Source organism: Pistacia vera, unplaced genomic scaffold (genome assembly GCF_008641045.1).
Source record: "Pistacia vera cultivar Batoury unplaced genomic scaffold, PisVer_v2 Contig849, whole genome shotgun sequence".
Lineage (NCBI taxonomy): Eukaryota > Viridiplantae > Streptophyta > Magnoliopsida > Sapindales > Anacardiaceae > Pistacia > Pistacia vera.
Window position 1 is genome coordinate 989,930 of NW_022196722.1, and position 18,630 is coordinate 1,008,559.

Genomic DNA, 18,630 nt, shown 5'->3' on the forward strand with positions numbered 1-18,630 from the left:
CCTAAAAACTTCTAATTAAATAACATGTGTTTTCCTTAATTCTTCCCCAAGAATCACGGAATTTATTTCCTAGAAGTTTCCTAGAAGATAGACTTCCAGATTTGATAAAATCTGATCAGATATGGATTCCAGAATTCGTCTCCAGCTTGCACCAGGATTCTCGCAATGTAAAAGATCTTTTCTGGGCTCCATCACTTCATAAAAATTTTAGTCTAGGATGTGTAGATGAATTTGGGCTTTTGAATCACCCGCTTTCGATATCCGACGCTCCAGTTAGGCCCGTTTGAAGATTCGATTCTCAGTTAAGGAATCCTTCTGCAACTAGGATTCCAGGTCCGGTTTTGCAACAACAACTGAAAACCCAAACGAACTCGGATTCTCACTAATAATACCTTCCTGAAAAGCTTGATTTGTCTACTTTAATTTCTCTGAAGACCACTTTTGCAATTGAGGAATCTAGCTCCATTAAAAACCTGGAAAACACAGCACTGGTCAGAATAACAAAAAATCTGGAAAATCTGGAATTTCCTAATCTTTTATCACTTACTTCCTAAAGTCTATCCAACTATGCCAAACTCACAAAATAAACTCTAATCAATTCAAATAGGCATAAAACATAACAAAAAACATAATATGGAAAGAATAAAAATATATCAATTACACTCTTATCATGAATCGAGGAGTCTTTTTGAATCATTTTTTTGCCATCCAATCGACATAGAGGTTTGGCAAACAACATGCTCAAGCGCCTCGAAAACTGTGTTTAAAACAAGTAGAAAGCCGCATAGTCCCAGTACTTTTATTACTCAATTTTTTCCCAACTTGTAGTGGATCTCGATTATGGGTGAATTGAGGAGTCTTTTTGAATCATTTTTTTCACCTTCTAATTGATATTAAGGTTTGGTAAATAGCATGCTTGAGCTTCCCGAAGACTGTGTTTGAAATGAGCAGAAAAGTCGGATTGTCACAGTACCTATTTTTACTCTGTTTTTTCAGCCCATATTGTTTATCGATTATGGGTGAATCAAGGAGTCTTTTTGATTCTTTTTTTTTTTTTTTTTTTTGCCATCTAATCAATATTGAGGTTTGGTAAACAACATGCTTGAGTGTCCCAAAAACAGTGTTTAAAACAAGCAGAAAAGCCGCATAGTCCTAGTACCTTTTTTCCCTCAGTTTTTTCTCGGCTTGTAGTACATCTCAATTGTGGGGGAGTCGAGGAGTCTTTTTAAATCTTTGTTTTACCATCTAATATATTTTGAGGTTTGATAAACAGCATGCTTGAGCATCCCAAAAACTGTGTCTAAAACGAGTGGAAAAGTTGCATAGTTCTAGTACCTTTTTTTACTTATTTTTTCTTAGCTTGTAGTGGATCTCGATTATGGGTGAATCAAGGAGTCCTTTTGAACCTTTTGAATCTTTTTTTTCACTGTCTAATCGGTACTGAGGTTTGGTAAACAGCATGCTTGACCATCATGAAAACTGTGCTTAAAATGAGTAGAAAGCTCGGATACTCCCAGTACCTTTTTTTACTCAGTTTTCTCTCAACTTGTAGTGGAACTCAATTATGGGTGAATCAAGGAGTGTTTTTGAATCTTTTTTTTTGCCATCTAATCGATACTCAGGTTTGGTAAACAAAATGATTGAGTGTCCCAAAAACTGTGTTTAAAATGACTAGAAAAGCCGCATCGTCTTAGTACCTTTTTTGCTCTAATTTTTCCCAACTTGTAGTGGATCTCGATTATGGGCGACTCGAGGAGTTTTTTCAAATCTTGTTTTCCCCATCTAGTCGATTTTGAGGTTTGGTAAACAGCATGCTTGAGCATCCCGAAAACTATGTTTAAAACGAGCAGAAAAGCCACATTGTCCCAATACTTATTTTTACTCTGTTTTTTTCAGCCCATATTTTTTTTGATTATGGGTGAATCGAGGAGTCTTTTTGATTCTTTTTTTTTTCACTGTCTAATCGATATTGAGGTTTGGTAAATAGCTTGCTTGAGAGTCCTGAAAACAGTGTTTAAAACGAGCAGAAAAATCACATAGTCCCAGTGCCTTTTTTTACTCAGTTTTTGCCCGACTTGTAGTGGATCTCAATTGTGGGGGAGTCGAAGAGTCTTTTTGAACCTTCTTTTTGCCTTCTAATCAATTTTGAGGTTTGGTAAACAACATGCTTGAGCATCCAGAAAACTGTGCTTAAAACGAACAAAAAAGTCGCATAGTTCTGGTACCTTTTTTTACTTAGTTTTTTCTCAGCTTGTAGTGGATCTCGATTATGGGTGAACCAAGGAGTCTTTTCGAATATTTTCTTTGGCTGTCTAATCGATACTGAGGATTTGTAAACAACATGCTCATCATCCCAAAAACTGTGTTTAAAATGAGTAGGAAGCCTGCATACTCCTAGTGACTTTTTTTACTTAGTTTTTTCTCAGCTTGTGATGGATCTCGATTATGGGTGAATCAAGGAGTACTTTTAATCTCTTTTGACCATCTAATTGATTTTGAGGTTTTGAAAACAACATGCTTCAGCATCCCAAAAACTGTGTTTAAAACGAGCAGAAAATCAACATAGTCCTCTTACCTTTTTTTACTCAGTTTTTTCTCAACTTGTAATGGATCTCGATTATGGGTGAATTGAGGAGTCTTTTTGAATCTTTCTTTTGATTTCTAATAGATACTAAGGTTTGGCAAATAGCATACTTGACCGTCTTGAAAATTGTGATTAAAATGAGCAGAAAGCCTAGATACTCCCAATACCTTTTTTTTACTTAGTTTTTTATTAGCTTGTAGTGGATCTCGATTATGGGTGAATCGAGGAGTCTTTTTGAACCTTTTTTTTTTTTTGCTGTCTAATCGATACTAAGGTTTGGTAAACAACATGCTTGACCATCACGGAAACTCTATTTAAAATGAGCGAAAAGCCTGGATACTCCTAGTACCTTTTTTTACTTAGTTTTCTCTCAGCTTGTAGTGGATCTTGATTATGGGTGAATCGAGGAGTCTTTTTGAATCTTTTTTTTTGCCGTCTAATTGATATTGAGGTTTGGTACTAATCGATATTGAGGTTTGGTAAACAACATGGTTGAGTGTCCTGAAAATTGTGTTTAAAACGAGCAAAAAAGCTGCATAGTCCTAGTACCTTTTTTGCTCGAATTTTTCCCAACTTGTAGTGGATCTCGATATTGGGCGAGTCAAGGAGTTTTTGTGAATTTTTTTTGGCGTCTAGTCGATTTTGAGGTTTGGCGAACAGTAGGCTTGAGCATCCCGAAAAGTATGTTCAAAACGAGCAAACAAGTTGTATTGTCCCAATACCTATTTTTACTCTGTTTTTTTTTTTAACCCATATTGTTTATCGATTATGGGTGAATTGAGGAGTCTTTTTGATTATTTTTTTTTTCGCCATCTAATCGATATTGAGGTTTGGTAAACAACATGCTCGACTGTCTCGAAAACAGTGTTTAAAATGAGCAAAAAAGCTGCATAGTCCCAGTACCTTTTTCACTCAATTTTTTCCCGGCTTGTAGTGGATCTCGATTGTGGGGGAGTTGAGGAGTCTTTTTTAATCTTATTTTTTCCGTCTAATCAATTTTGAGGTTTGGCAAACAACATGCTTGAGCATCACGAAAACCGTGTTTAAAACGAGCAGAAAAGTCGCATAATTCTAGTACCTTTTTTAACTTAGTTTTTTCTCAGCTTGTAGTGGATCTTGATTATGGGTGAATCGAGGAGACTTTTTGAATCTTTTTTTTGCCATCTGATCGATACTGAGGGTTCATAAACAACTGGTCTATCGTCCCAAAAACTATGTTTAAAATGAGCAGAAAGCCTGCATACTCCTAGTGCCTTTTTTTACTTAGTTTTTTCTCACCTTGTGATGGATCTCGATTATGGGTGAATCGAGGAGTACTTTTTAATATTTTTTCACCGTCTAATCAATTTTGAGGTTTGGCAAACATCATGCTTGAGCATCCCGAAAACTATGTTTAAAACGAGTAGAAAATCCGCATAGTCATTGTACCTTTTTTTACTTAGTTTTTTCTCAACTTGTAGTGGATCTTGATTATAGGTGAATCAAGGAGTCTTTTTGAATCTTTTTTTTTCCTGTTTAATCGATACCAAGGTTGGTAAATAGCGTGCTCGACCATCCCAAAAACTGTGTTTAAAATGAGTAGAAAACCTAGATACTCGCAGTACCTTTTTTTAGTTAGTTTTTTCTTCGCTTGGAGTGGATCCCGATTATGGCTGAATCGAGGAGTCTTTTTGAATATATATTTTGCTGTCTAATCGGTATTGAGGTGTGGTAAACAAAATGCTTGACCATCATGAAAACTTATTTTAAATCGAGCAGAAAGCCCAGATAATCCCAATACTTTTTTTCACTCACTTTTCTCTCAGCTTGTAGTGGATCTCAATTATGGATGAATTGAGGAGTATTTTTGAATCTTTTTTTTGCCATCTAATCGATACTGAGGTTTGGAAAAAAAACATGCTTGAGCGTCTCAAAAACTGTGTTTAAAACGATCAGAAAAGTCGCATAGTCCTAGTACCTTTTTTTCTCTAATTTTTCCCAACTTGCAGTGGATCTCGATTGTGGGCGAGTCGAGGAGTTTTTCTGAATCATTTTTTTGCCATCTAGTTGATTTTGAGGTTTGGTAAACAACATGCTTAAGCATCCTGAAAGCTATGTTCAAAATGAGCAAAAAAGTTGTATTGTCCCAACACCTATTTTTGCTCTGTTTTTTTCAACCCATATTGTTTATTGATTATGGGTGAATCGAGAAGTATTTTTGATTCTTTTTTTTTTCCCGTCTAATCGGTATTAAGGTTTGGTAAACAACATGCTCGAGTGTCACGAAAACAGTGTTTAAAACGAGCAAAAAAGCCATATAGTCCCAATACCTTTTTTTACTCAGTTTTTTCCCAGCTTGTAGTGGATCTTGATTGTGGAGGAGTCAAGGAGTCTTTTTGAATCATCATTAAAAATGAAATGAAATAATAAAAACTTGCTCTCAATCAATTAAACCTTTTCGTTTACAGTGCAAGTTTAATTGCCCTATTCCCTTATGGAATAGGCTTGGGCTCCAACCCAAACATTCCTTGTTTCCAAACACTTCCATTTAGATATTTTAATTTTGTTTATCATTATCTCAATTAAAATCAATTAATATATATTTAATACATATTAACATTTAACAATAATGATAATTTATTTAAATATATGCGAACACATATTTAAACGTAATCTCATTTATTTAATTTTTCTAACAAATTAAATAAAGGCTACGACCTCAGCAAATTTAATTGCACTATGAAATTACCAAAATACCCTTTTGCCTAAAAAGACGAAAACGCTCTTCTTTCTTTCTGGCTATTAAATTATCTTCTATGTGTGTGACCCATAAGCTCCTCATCTTACCGCCAATGTGTAGTATCGCAATTAACACCAATTAATTGTCTCATTAAACACAGACCAAGATTGGCCCCTAGCAAGGCATTATGGCCACTCGATAGATTCGGATTCAGCAAAGTCGCTACCTGTCAACGATATGGTTACCGTACAATTTGATCCTTTCATCATCCGTTATCTCGACGAGACCGAGACATAGAAATAGTGTCAACCTTCGGTTACTCTTGATATTGTGTATTTAGTTACTAGACCAATGACCTATATTATAAACTGGATAGAGCAACAACTCAATTCCACTGTGGCCACAGTTTTAGTGTCATTTCCATTTACTGAATTGTGCTGTGAGATAACTTCTCCCATACTCGGGAGTGATGAATCCTCTGTCTATCCACCATAGTCTTGATACACTCCTTGATGTAGCCAATCACTACCGTATTGACAGTTGTAAATAGAACTGCGTTGGGCTAGTGTCAAACTACACTAATGGTGCACAAGGCACTCCGGTGATCTCAAGTCTAAGGATCACATGCACCACCATTCGTTATAGGATTTGTTTCATAGACACTAGGGTTACAATCCATATGGAATCCTTTGGTGGGTCAGTTCGGTGAACTTGCCTACAGCAAGCACCCATGTGTTGCACCAGGTTGTCACGAAACAACCTGGATAAGTGAGATCAGACACTGCCTTTCGACAGGGTCGTTCAACACTATGATAGCCTTACCATATTATTTGTGCCCTTACTTCAGAATGATACTAGGGCTACGGACGTTTCTAGAATGGCCGCCATATGTGCTCATAGGGTACTCACTATCAAGATTTGAAACACTTGATACCCTCATCACGGTTCTACCATTCTAAGGACATATATCAATACATATTGCAATAATAATGATTTACACAATATAGAATAAAATTTCCTTTTATTGATCAATGAACATTATTACAAAGCGTCAATTCTACAATAATTGATTGGCTTTAGGGCATCTACTCTAACATTTGAGCATCCCAAAATCTGTTTTTAAAATGAGGAGAAAAGCCGCATTGTCCCAATACCTATTTTTACTCAGTTTTTCTCAACCCATATTTTTTATCAATTATGGGTGAATCGAGGAGTCTTTTTGATTCTTTTTTTTTCACCATCTAATTGATTTTTACGTTTGGAGAACAACATGCTTGGGCATCCTGAAAACTGTGTTAAAATGAGCAGAAAAGCTGCATAGTCCTTGTACCTTTTTTTACTCAGTTTTTTCTCATCTTGTTGTGGATCTCGATTATGGGTTAATTGAGGAGTCTTATTGAATCCTTTTTTCGCTGTCTAATCGATACTCAGGTTTGGTAAATAGCATGCTCGATCATTAAGAAAACTGTGTTTAAAACAAGTAGAAAGCTCGGATACTCCTAGAACCTTTTTTTACTCAGTTTTTTCTCAACTTTTAGTGGATCTCGATTATGGTTGAATTGAGGAGTCTTTTTGAATAATTTTTTTTTGCTGGCTAATCGGTACTGAGGTTTGGTAAACAGTATGCTTGACCATCTGAAAACTTTGTTTAAAAAGAGCCGAAAGCCTGGATATTGCTAGTACCTTTTTTTACAAAGTTTTTTCTCAGCTTGTAATGGATCTCGATTGTGGGTGAATCGAGGAGTCTTTCTGAATATTTTTTTCTATGTCTAATCAATACTGAGGTTTGGTAAACAATATGCTTGAGCGTCCTGAAAACTGTGTTTAAAACGAGCAGAAATGCTGCATAGTCCTAGTACCTATTTTTACTCAGTTTTTTTCAACCCATATTTTTATCGATTATGGGTGAATCAAGGAGTCTTTTTGACTCTTTTTTTTCTTCACTGTCTAATCCACATTGAGGTTTGGTAAACAACATGCTCGAGTGTCCCAAAAATTGTGTTTCAAATGAGCAGAAACATCGTACAGTCCAAGTACCTTTTTTTTCTTAGTTTTTTCCTAGCTTGTAGTGGATCTCGATTGTAGGTGAGTCAAGGAGTCTTTTTGAATCTTCTTTTTACCGTCTAATCAATTTTGAGGTTTGATAAACAACATGCTTGAGCATCTCGAAAACTATGTTTAAGACAAGCAGAAAAGTCACGTAGTTCGAGAACCTAATTTTACTCAGTTTTTTCTCAGCTTATAGTGGATCTCGATTATGGGTGAATCGAGAAGCCTTTTTGATTTTTTTTTTTTTTTTTTTGCTGTCTAATCAATATTGTGGTTTTGTAAACAACATACTCCATCATCCGAAAAGCTGTTTTTAAAACAAGTAGAAAGCCTGCATAGTCCTAATACATTTTTTTAATTAGTTTTTTCTCAACTTGTAGAGGATCTCGATTATGGGTGAATCCAGGAGTCCTTTCGAATCTTCTTTTTGCCTTCAAATCAATTTTGAGGGTTGGTAAACAACATGCTTGAGAATCTCGAAAACTATGTTTAAAACGAGCAGAAAAGCCGCATAGTCCTTGTACCTTTTTTTACTTAGTTTTCTCTTAGTAGGTTGTGGATCTCGATTATGGGTGAATCGAGGTGTCTTTTTGAATCCTTTTTTAACTGTCTAATCGATACCGAGGTTTGGTAAATAGCATGCTCGACCGTCCCACAAACTATGTTTAAAACGAGTAGAAAGCCCGGATACTCCTAAAAACTTTTTTTGCTCAGTCTTTTCTCAACTTATAGTAGATCTTAATTATGGGTGAATTGAGAAGTCTTTTTGAATCGTATTTTTGTTGGCTAATCGGTACTAAGGTTTTGTAAAATGCATGCTTGACCGTCATGAAAACTGTATTTAAATTGAGCTGAAAGCTTGGATACACCTAGTACCTTTTTTTTTATTTAGTTTTTTCTCAGCTTGTAGTGGATATCGATTATGGGTGAATTGAGGAGTCTTTTAGAATCCTTCTTTTTGTCATCTAATCGATACTGAGGTTTGGTAAACAAAATGCTTGAGTGTCCCAAAAACTATGTTTAAAGCGAGTAGAAAAGCCGCATAGTCCTAACACCTTTTCTTATTAAGTTTTTTCTCAGCTTGTAGTGGATCTCGATTATAGGTGAATCGAGGAGTCCTTTTGAATCTTTTTTTGCCATCTAATCGATTTTCAGGTTTGGAAAGCAACATGCTTGAGCATCCAAAAAACTGTGTTTAAAACGACCAGAGAAGCCGCATTGTCCTAGTATCATTTTTTACTCAGTTTTTTCTCAGCTTGTAGTGGATCTCGATTATGCGTGAATCAAGGAGTATTTTTGAATCTTTCTTTTCCATTGTTTAATTGATACTTAGGTTTGGTAAACAACATGCTTGACCGTCCCAAAAATTGTGTTTAAAATGAGCAGAAAGTTGGGATACTACCAGTACCTTTTTTTACTTAGTTTTTTCTTAGCTTGTAGTGGATCTTGATTATGGGTGAATTAAAGAGTCTTTTTGAATCTTTTTTTTTGCTAGCTAATCAATTTTGAGGTTTGGTAAACAACATGCTTAAGCATCATGAAATCTGTGTTTAAAACGAGCAGAAAAGTCGCATTGTCCCAATACCTATTTTTACACAGTTTTTTCCAGCCCATATTGTTTATCGATTATGGGTGAATCGAGTAGTCTTTTTGATTCTTTTTTTTTTGCCGTCTATTCGATTTTGATGTTTGGTAAACAACATACTGGAGCATCCCGAAAACTGTGTTTAAAACGAGCAGAAAAGTCGTGTTCTCCCAGTACCTATTTTTACTCAGTTTTTTTCAGCCCATATTGTTTATCGATTATGGGTGAATCAAGGAGTCTTTTTGATTCCTTTTTTCACCATCTAATCAATGTTGAGGTTTGGAAAACAACATGCTCTATCATCCCAAAAACTGTGTTTAAAACGAGCAGAAAGCCTGCATACTCCTAGTACCGTTGTTTACTCAATTTTTTCTAAGCTTGTAATGGATCTCGATTATGGGTGAATCGAGGAGTCCTTTTGAATTCTCTTTTTTTTTTTTTTTTTTTTTTTTTTTTCAATCTAATCAATTTTGAGGTTTGGTAAATAGCATGCTTAAGCATCCCAAAAACTGTGCTTAAAACGAGTAGGATAGCCGCATAGTTCTTGTACCTTTTTTGACTTAGTTTTTTCTTAGCTTGTTGTGGATCATGATTGTGGGTGAATCGAGGATACTTTTTGAATCCTTTTCTTGCTGTATAATTGATGTCGAGGTTTGGTAAATAGCATGCTCGACTTTCCTAAAAACTTTATTTAAAACAAGCAGAAAGCCCAGATACTCCCAGAACCTTTTTTTACTCAGTTTTTTCTCAGCTTTGTAAAGCCCACTTTGAGGTACGTCTTTGATTTATGTTTATTTTGCCCTTAATGTGGTTATTTGGTGCTTGGTTAAGTTTGTATGTTGATATGGTTGTGTGGATGCCTTGATTTTGGTAAAGACTTGGCGAATTTTGGAAATGCAGACTTCGCAGGGGCGAAGAAAACACGTCGCCATGGCGATGTAGCTTTTGTAATTTTTCTCTGAGGTGAAAAAAAATCTTCGCCGCGGCAAAGAGTTGGCTAATTTTTTCTTGTGAAGTTTCTAGAGAATTTTCCATGGGGGTGAAGTGACCATTCTACCCCTAATTAGCAAGAAAAGTGGGGAGTGAGATGTAAGAAAATTTCATGGAGAATGCTTTGGAGTAGGGGTGAATTTGTAAAGAATAAAGGGCAAGGATGGAATTTTCAAGAAAATGTAAGGGCAAAATGGGGAAGAATGTGTAATTACATGAGTTATTAAGGGTTCAAGCACACAAACCTTCTCATTTGCTTTATCCCACACACCACCTCTACCCCCAATTCTCTCATCTTTCCATCAATTTTCCAAGGTTGATTTGATGGCTTTTGGTTGAATATTTACAAGGATTTGATCCTAAGCATCAAGAGGTAAGGATTCTTACTCTAGATATGGGATTAATTTATGAAGTATGGAATTCTTATGAAGTTCATGCTTAGGGTTTAAGAGCAAGAACTAGTCCCACAAAGATAAAGAGTTTCTTGTGGAATTACTCAAGCCAAAGGTAAGTAAATCAAACTTAAGTTATGATTTAAGCAATAATTTAATTTGATATGCATGTATGTGCTTATGAGTTGATTTTGATTGGTGAGAATGTGATTATTGATGAGTAGATGGCTCTTGATGAATAGATTTGAGAGTTGAGATTGCGGTGACCAAGTGAAGTTTGGTTGCATGTAGAAAGAAATTGAGTAGAATATTTGAAGTGTTTTTCTTGGCCATGTTTAGATTTATTATGGAGGAGTTTTGCTCCATGAATGGATGGTTTACCAAAGATAGAACTAAAGTATGCATGCATGATGTTTGATGAAATGCCTAAGAGCAGCTTGTGCATAAGTAGAGAAACTTATTTTGTGCAACATAGCATAATTGCACTTAAGAAAGAAAAATAAGCATGAGCCATCCATATGCATATACTTACATATGCATGAGAACTTAAAGAAAGAAAAAGAATTTATAAGAACAAAGAGAAAGAAAGAAAAACACTAAAGAATTAAAGAAAGAAAAGTGCTAAAGAAGAGAAAAGAATAGGTTGTTGTGATGGGGAACCCATGGGTGATAAGAAGAATTTTGTTAGAGTAGATGCCCTAGAGCCAATCAATTATTGTAGAATTGACTCTTTGTAATAATGTTCATTAATCAATAATAAAAGGCATTTTATTCTATATCGCGTAAATCATTATTATTGCAATATGTATTGATATATGTCCTTAGAATGGTAGAACCGTGACGAGGGTATCAAGTGTTTCAAATCTTGATAGTGAGAACCCTATGAGCACATATGGTGGCCATTCTAGAAACGTCCGTAGCCCCAGTATTATTCTGAAGTAAGGGCACAGATAATACGGTAAGGCTATCATAGTGTTGAACGACCCTGTCGAAAGGCAGTGACTGATCTCACTTGTCAAGGTTGTTTGGTGACAACCTGGNCTTATTTTGTGCAACATTGCATAATTGCACTTAAGAAAGAAACATAAGCATGAGCCACCCATATGCATATACTTACATATGCATGAGAACTTAATGAAAGAATAAAGAATTTATAAAAACAAAGTGAAAGAAAGAAAAACACTAAAGAATTAAAGAAAGAAAAGTGCTAAAGAAGAGAAAAGAATAAGTTGTTGTGATAGGGAACCCGTGGATGATAAGAAGAATTTCTCACATACACGCCGCCTTCAGTGAGCGGCATAAGAAGAAGAAGAATTTGTACGACCCATAAGAGTGTATGTGGATGAGGGTTGTACCAAGAAGAATTCCTACATGCACGCCACCTTAATTGAGTGGCCTAAGAAGAAAGAAAGAATTTGTACAGTCCGTAAGAGTGCATGTAGATGAGGACTGTACTCACTCACACGGCCAGGGTTCCAAATCCATGCATCAACCGAGTCTAATCGGCAAAGAATAAGAAAGAATAAGAAAGAATAAGAAAGAATGGGAAAGAATGAGAAAGCTTGAGCTAACAAGAAAAGAAAGAAAAGAAAAGAAGAGCTTAAGCAAGCAAGAAAAGAAGAAGCAAGAATAAGAAATAGAAAGAAAAGAAAAGAAATAGAAGAAGAAATAGAAAAGAAAATGCATTTCTGTGCATTCTGCATGTGCATTGTATTCATGCATATTACCATGATTTCCATCATGGTTAGTGAGAATAGAAAGAAAAGAATAGAAAGAAAAGATTAGAAAGAAAGAATAGAAAGAAAGAGAAGAACAGTAAGAACTAGAAATAATGAAAGAAAAGAGAAAGAACAAGGAAAGAACGGAGAAGAGAAGGAATAAAGTAAGGAAAGAACCAAAGAATAAGTTGCGGGAATAAAGGAGTAGAAGATTTACTTATTGAGCATTTTTGTGCTCACCCAGTTGTTTTTCCATGTTTTATAGGAAATAGGTGAGAAGCGGTCGGATAGACGTCGGAAAGTGGAGAGTAATGGCATCACTGTCCGTCGTTGCTAAAGTTGTTTTTGTATATGTAAAGAATTATATGTTTAGTAAAGAAAAATTTTGGGCCCAATTACTTTTTATTTAATAAGCATGTATGTTTTTCATACTATATTTTCTAAGTATAGTAGTAGAAAGAAGCTATTACATAGAAGCTCAACAGAGATGCCTCAAGGAATCTAGCAGCCCCCCAAGCATCCTCCTCCTCCATAACAACATCAACCAAGGAACAAGTGTAGAAATTGACCCAATACATGAAGCATATGATGCACAACTAGCAATGGATGGGTTGTTAACTGAACACAATGTTCAAGATGCAATATCAATAATGCATTTTCAATGGCATGGACATGGCACCATTCTAGTGGCAAGAATTTGAAGCTGTTCCACCCGAAGCTGCTGGTGATGATGAAGACGAGGAAGAAGAGGACGAGGAAGATTTCAAGGACACCATGGAAGACTGACCTCCTGAAGCCCCATTTTGTTGAACTTTAATTTTTATTTTCTTTTCAATTTAAGAACTTTAAGTATGGATTTATTTTATGTCTGTACTTCTTATTTGGAAGTTTGAACTTGGATATCATGTTTTTGAGTTTAATAAGCCCTATTTAAATCTTTGTTGTGTCCTGACATTTTTGTGCACCATTAGTTGTCTCGTTTTGATAGAATTTTATGATGATGAAAACGACAAATAGATGTCACGTGTTCACATTAAGGTTGCACTTCAAGGATTAGATATGGGGCATTTTTGAACCAATTTTTCTTTTCTCTATTCCTTGTCCGTTCATGCATGACATTGAGGACAGTGTCATTTGAAGTTTGGGGGCAGGGAAAAACAAAAAAAAAAAAAAAAATGTTTTTTTTTTATTTGAATTTTATTCGTTTTGTTGTGTTTCATGTGTTAGAGTAGGTGCTTTAGAGCCAATCAATTATTATAGAATTGACTCTTTGTAATAATATTTATTAATAAATAAAAGGCGTTTTCTACTATATCATGTAAATCATAATTGTATGTATTGATATATGCCCTTAGGATGGTAGAGCATGACGAGGGTATCAAGTCTTTAAATCTTGATAGTGAGAACTATATGATCACATATGGTGGCCATTCTAGAAATGTCTGTAGCCCCAATATTATTCTGACTAAGGACACAGATAATACGGCATGACTATCATAGTGCTGAACAACCCTGTTGAAAGGCAGTGACTGATCTCACTTGTCAAGGTTGTTTGCCGACAACTTGGTGCAACTCATGGGTGCTTGCTATAGGCAAGTTCACTAGACAGACCCACCAGAGGATTCCGCATGGATGGTAACCCCAGTGTCTATGGAATAAATCCTCTAACGAATGGTGGTGTGTGTGATCCTTAGACTTGAGATCACCAGGGTGCCTTGTACACCGATTGGTGTAGTTTGACACTAGCCTAACGTAGTTTTATTTAGAGCTATCAATACGATAGTGATTTGCTGCATCGAGGAGTGTATCAAGACTATGGTGGATCGACAAAGGATTCATCACTCCCAGGTATGGGAGAAGTTATCTCGTGGCGCAATTCAGAGAATGGCAATGACACTAAAGCTATGACCACAATGGGATTGAGTTGTTGCTCAATCCAATTTATTATTCCGGTCATTGGTCCAGTAACTAAATACAAAGATATCGAGGATATCTAAGGTTGACACTATTTCTGTACCTCAGCCTCGATGAGATAATAGATGATGAAAGAATTTGATTACACGATGACCATATCGTTGATAGATAGCTATTTCGCTGAATCCGAATCTATCAAGTGGCCATGATGCCTTGCTATGGGTTAATCTTGGTTTGTATATAGTGAGACGATTGATTGGTGTCAATCGCGATACTACTCACTGCGATATGATAAGGAGCCTATGGGTCACGCACTTAGAAGACAATTTAAGGATGGTGACTTTTTGGAAGGGTATATTTGTCTTTTAGATGAATGGGCATATTGGTCATTTTGCTGTGTAATTAAATTTACTGAGGTTGTAGCTTATGTCCAATTCTATTATTGGAGTAATTTAGCAAAATTATAAATTTAATTATTAGAGTTAATATTAATATTTAACTAAATAATTAAGTTGGGTTAATATGCAATTCTACCTAATGTTTGGGTTGATGCTAATCTTGAGGGGTGGAATGAATATTTTACTTTATTATATAAGTAAATAAAAATTAGGTTTATTCAACCTAATTTTTCATTGTGGCCGTGGAGAGTTTTTGAAGAGAATTTTTTTCTCTTCTTTTCTCTACACTCATTCTTCCAAACACTTGATTCCTTAAAGCCAAGAATTAATTCTAGCCAAATTAATTCTTGATTAATTCTTGGTCATTGGCGTACTATCTTCGTGTGGACGACATGAGTTCAATTACATCCTCAAATCGGCAGCGAAACACATTCAGAGACATTGACAGAGCCTCCAATCACAGGTATAATCGAATCCTTGTATGAATTTATGTTATTTCAATTTGAGCATGAAAAATATATACACATCAGACCATGATCTTGGCAAAATCAGAGTAATCGATGGACGAAATTAATTGTTTTTCTGCTGCCATTGTTTGTCGATTACTTAAAATGGTATCAGAGCCTAGGGTTTTGATTATATATATTTTAATTATATCGTTATGATTGATTAACTAAATTAATTGCTAGAAATTATATGTTTAGATTTTTCAATTTGTTAAATTGCTTAAATTGATTAATGTATAAATTGGTTTGTTGATGGATTCGTATTGGATTGATTTGGATTAATGCATGCATGAACAATATTCTAGAATTGCGATTTGTGCCGCGACGTTGAGCTTTGTAAGCCTGGAATGCGTAAACACGCTGCGACGAAATAAAACTTTGCTGCAATGTGAAAGCATCGTAAAATCGTGCAATGCACATTTGGGCCGCGGTGTAATAAAAATAAGCTGTGGTGTGAAAACGACAAAGTAGTGTGTCAAATCGTAAAATTGCATGATCTTGCCGTGGCATAATAAAACTACGCCACGGCACAAATGCGTCGTTAGAGTGCGAGTTGCTGGATTTGCACCACGGTGAAATAAAACTTCGCTGCGGCACATATTCGTTCCTGCGCCACACCGTGGAATAATAAAACTATGCCATAGCATGAATGCTACTGTAGCATTTTTTATAATGCTGAACCAATGCGTAATTCTGCAAATTCAAGAGTTTAATTTTATAAATCAACCCACCCAATTCAAAATTGATTGTTTTGAATGTATGCAATAATTCTTGTTTGAAAAATTGCATGGTGCTCGGTACATGAGCCTTAGACTTATGGTGAATGTTTTGCAATATATTTTTTGGGTATGTATGATTGTAAATATTTTAAATAGGGCCTGCGTGCCCTGTCTTTCTCCTTCCTTCTCGATATACATTCTCTTTTCATCTTATTCCCCTCGAATGTAACTCGAGGTTTGTAAATTTATTGATGTAAAATTAGTGTTGAATTAATTTCACTGTAAATTTAGTATGATGTATTTTGTAATATACTTGAAGATGGAGTAAGGACAAAGCGATCATAGTTGAAGACTCAAGATATTTATTACAGGATCCTTAGGTGACCCACCGATTCCTCTAGGCTCGAGGAAATCGGTTTTAGTTAGGCCATGTATCGGCATGTTTCCTTAAATGCTTAGAATGCATGCTAAAGGTGTATGTTATGACTATAACATGCTAATAAAGATAAAACTGGTGAGACGTAAAATAAAACCCTCAAATAAAGTGTATTAAGTCATATGTATGTCTTCCATCACCATGGGTTTAATCAAACCATTGTTTGTCGGAACCTTGTTCCCTAAAGTGAAGGGTACACTTCTACTAGTAAGAGGTTAAATTTCATCAGAGTTTTCCTTAATGGTGATAAGTCAACTTAAATGATATGTTTTGCTTGTTCGCCAAAGCGAAGGTTGATAAGCATGTCGTAGGCATAGTAGAGAAGTACACTTGTTGTGTGTACGTGACCACATATAGTGTCCACTCTACTGATACTAAGAATCACACTTGAGGACGATGGCTTCGGCCATTGAATTGTGTGATTGGTTTGTTGGCTTGTTTCACATTTGAGGTTGGTAGTGGGAGCTATCAACTGGTGTGGATTAAGTTTGTTGGCCTACCTAATCAACCCATTTTGGCTTGTTCGCCAAAGCGAAGGTTTGAAATGGGCTAGATGGGATCTCAATCCACTAGGAAAGCCAAAGGGCTTTCCTGAGTTAATAGTGAGGGCTATTGGCTTGAGAAAAATAGTAGGAGCGATTATTTAATAAAAGGCCTTATTAAATAATGATAATAAACATTGTAATAACGTTTGCTTATTCTGTACTTGTAGATTCACTTAAAAATGAGCAATATGATCCCATCATCACTGCGACAAATCATCGAATTGGGAAACAAATGGAATGGTGAGAATTTCGTTTACTAGTGTAGAAGTATAAACAATATACTTCAATCAAGCGATAGACTATACACCATTGAGCAGGCTTTGTCACCAGAGCCTACTGATAGTTCTATCCATCAGACTGAGTATGTATATATGAAGCATACTCATGACGCAAAAGCAGAAATGACTAGATACATTATGCTTGCATCAATGACACCATTACTACGATAGCAGTGCTAGAATATAGACTTAGCTTCTATTTTTTATTCTCTCTAGAGAAATGAGAAGCATATGGTGTCTCAGTCACTGTTCAAATGCAAGATGGAAGAGGGTACCAAAATTGGCGATCAGATACTTAAGTTGACCGAGTATATGAACAAGCTTCAGATTTTGGGATGTAGACTTAATGAGGGTTTAGCAATAGACCTAACATTACAGTTTTTGCCAGATTCTTACTCTCAATTTGTCTATAACTTCATTGAGGATGATAAGAAAAATACCCTTTTCGAACTTCTGGATATATTGAAGGCTACTGAGTAAGGCATGAAAATGTCAGAAACATTGACGATGGTTGAAGCTAATTCAAGTAAGAAGGAAAAGGCTCAGAAGTCATTGGAAGAAATTGTTGTAGATAGGAAGGGCCTTTGTCCTCACTGTAGGAATCCCAACCATTGTAGGAAACATTACAAGGCCTTCCCAGCAAAAAGGAAGAATTTTACTTCTTCACCAGGTACGTTCTTGATTAAGATTAACTTCTCCCGTCAACATCTTGGGTCATTGACATAGGATGTTGTACTCACATTTGTTCTAATGTGCAGGGACTAGGGCAAAGTAGATTGCTCACCGAGGGAGAGGTGGACCTACCAGTTGGAAATTGAGCATGTGATGTTGCATAAGATGTAGGATCTTATTGTCAAATTTTTGCTTACGAGATTTTTACTTGGAACTTGTGGATTATTATGATTTTCTTTCAGTTTGTAGAAATAATATTTCTGTGTCCACTTTGGACAAGTGAGAATATTGCTTTACTAATGGATTGTTGTCTTTTAGTATAAATAATATTCTTTATAGAACTGTATCATAATAATATATTCTTAAAATAGACAGTAAGGATATTCTCAGAATAACAACTATGTCGAGTGTGGCAAGTTGAGTTAAACATACCTGAAAGAATATGGGACAATATCAAAACTCACCTCTCCGTATACGCCCCAGCATAATAAGTTTGTCTAAGAGGAGAAATAGGACTTTACTTGACATGGTTAGGTCCATGATGAGTTTTAGTAATCTACCTGCATCACTATGGGGTTATGCCCTAGAGGCTGCGACTCACGTACTAAATCATGTGCTGTCAAAGTCTATAGATAAGACTCCGTATGAACTATAGAGTGGGCGAAAGCCCAACTTATCTTATCTAAGGATTTTGGGTTATGAAGCTTATGTCAAGAAATTGACTTCGAACAAGCTGGGCCTAAAATCTAATAAATGTATATTTGTGGGGTATCCTAAGAAGACCAAAGGATACTATTTCTACCATCCAGAAAAGTGCAAAATTTTTATCACTCGTACTGGCGTCTTCTTAAAAAAAAGGAATTTTTTCTACGAAGTACTAGTGGAAGAAAAGTAGAACTTGATGAAGTTCTATAACCACAAGATACATTTGACGAAGGATAGGAAGATGTGCTACAAGAAGTGGTTGAACATCATGAGGAGGTTACTCCACAATCTGTGGATCGAAGTGAACCACCTCAAGTAGCACAGGAGCCACGTAGGTTTGGAAGAGTACACCATGAGCCCGAGAGATATGGTTTTCTCGTGACTCAACATGGTGACATACTGGTCTACCAAGACAATGAA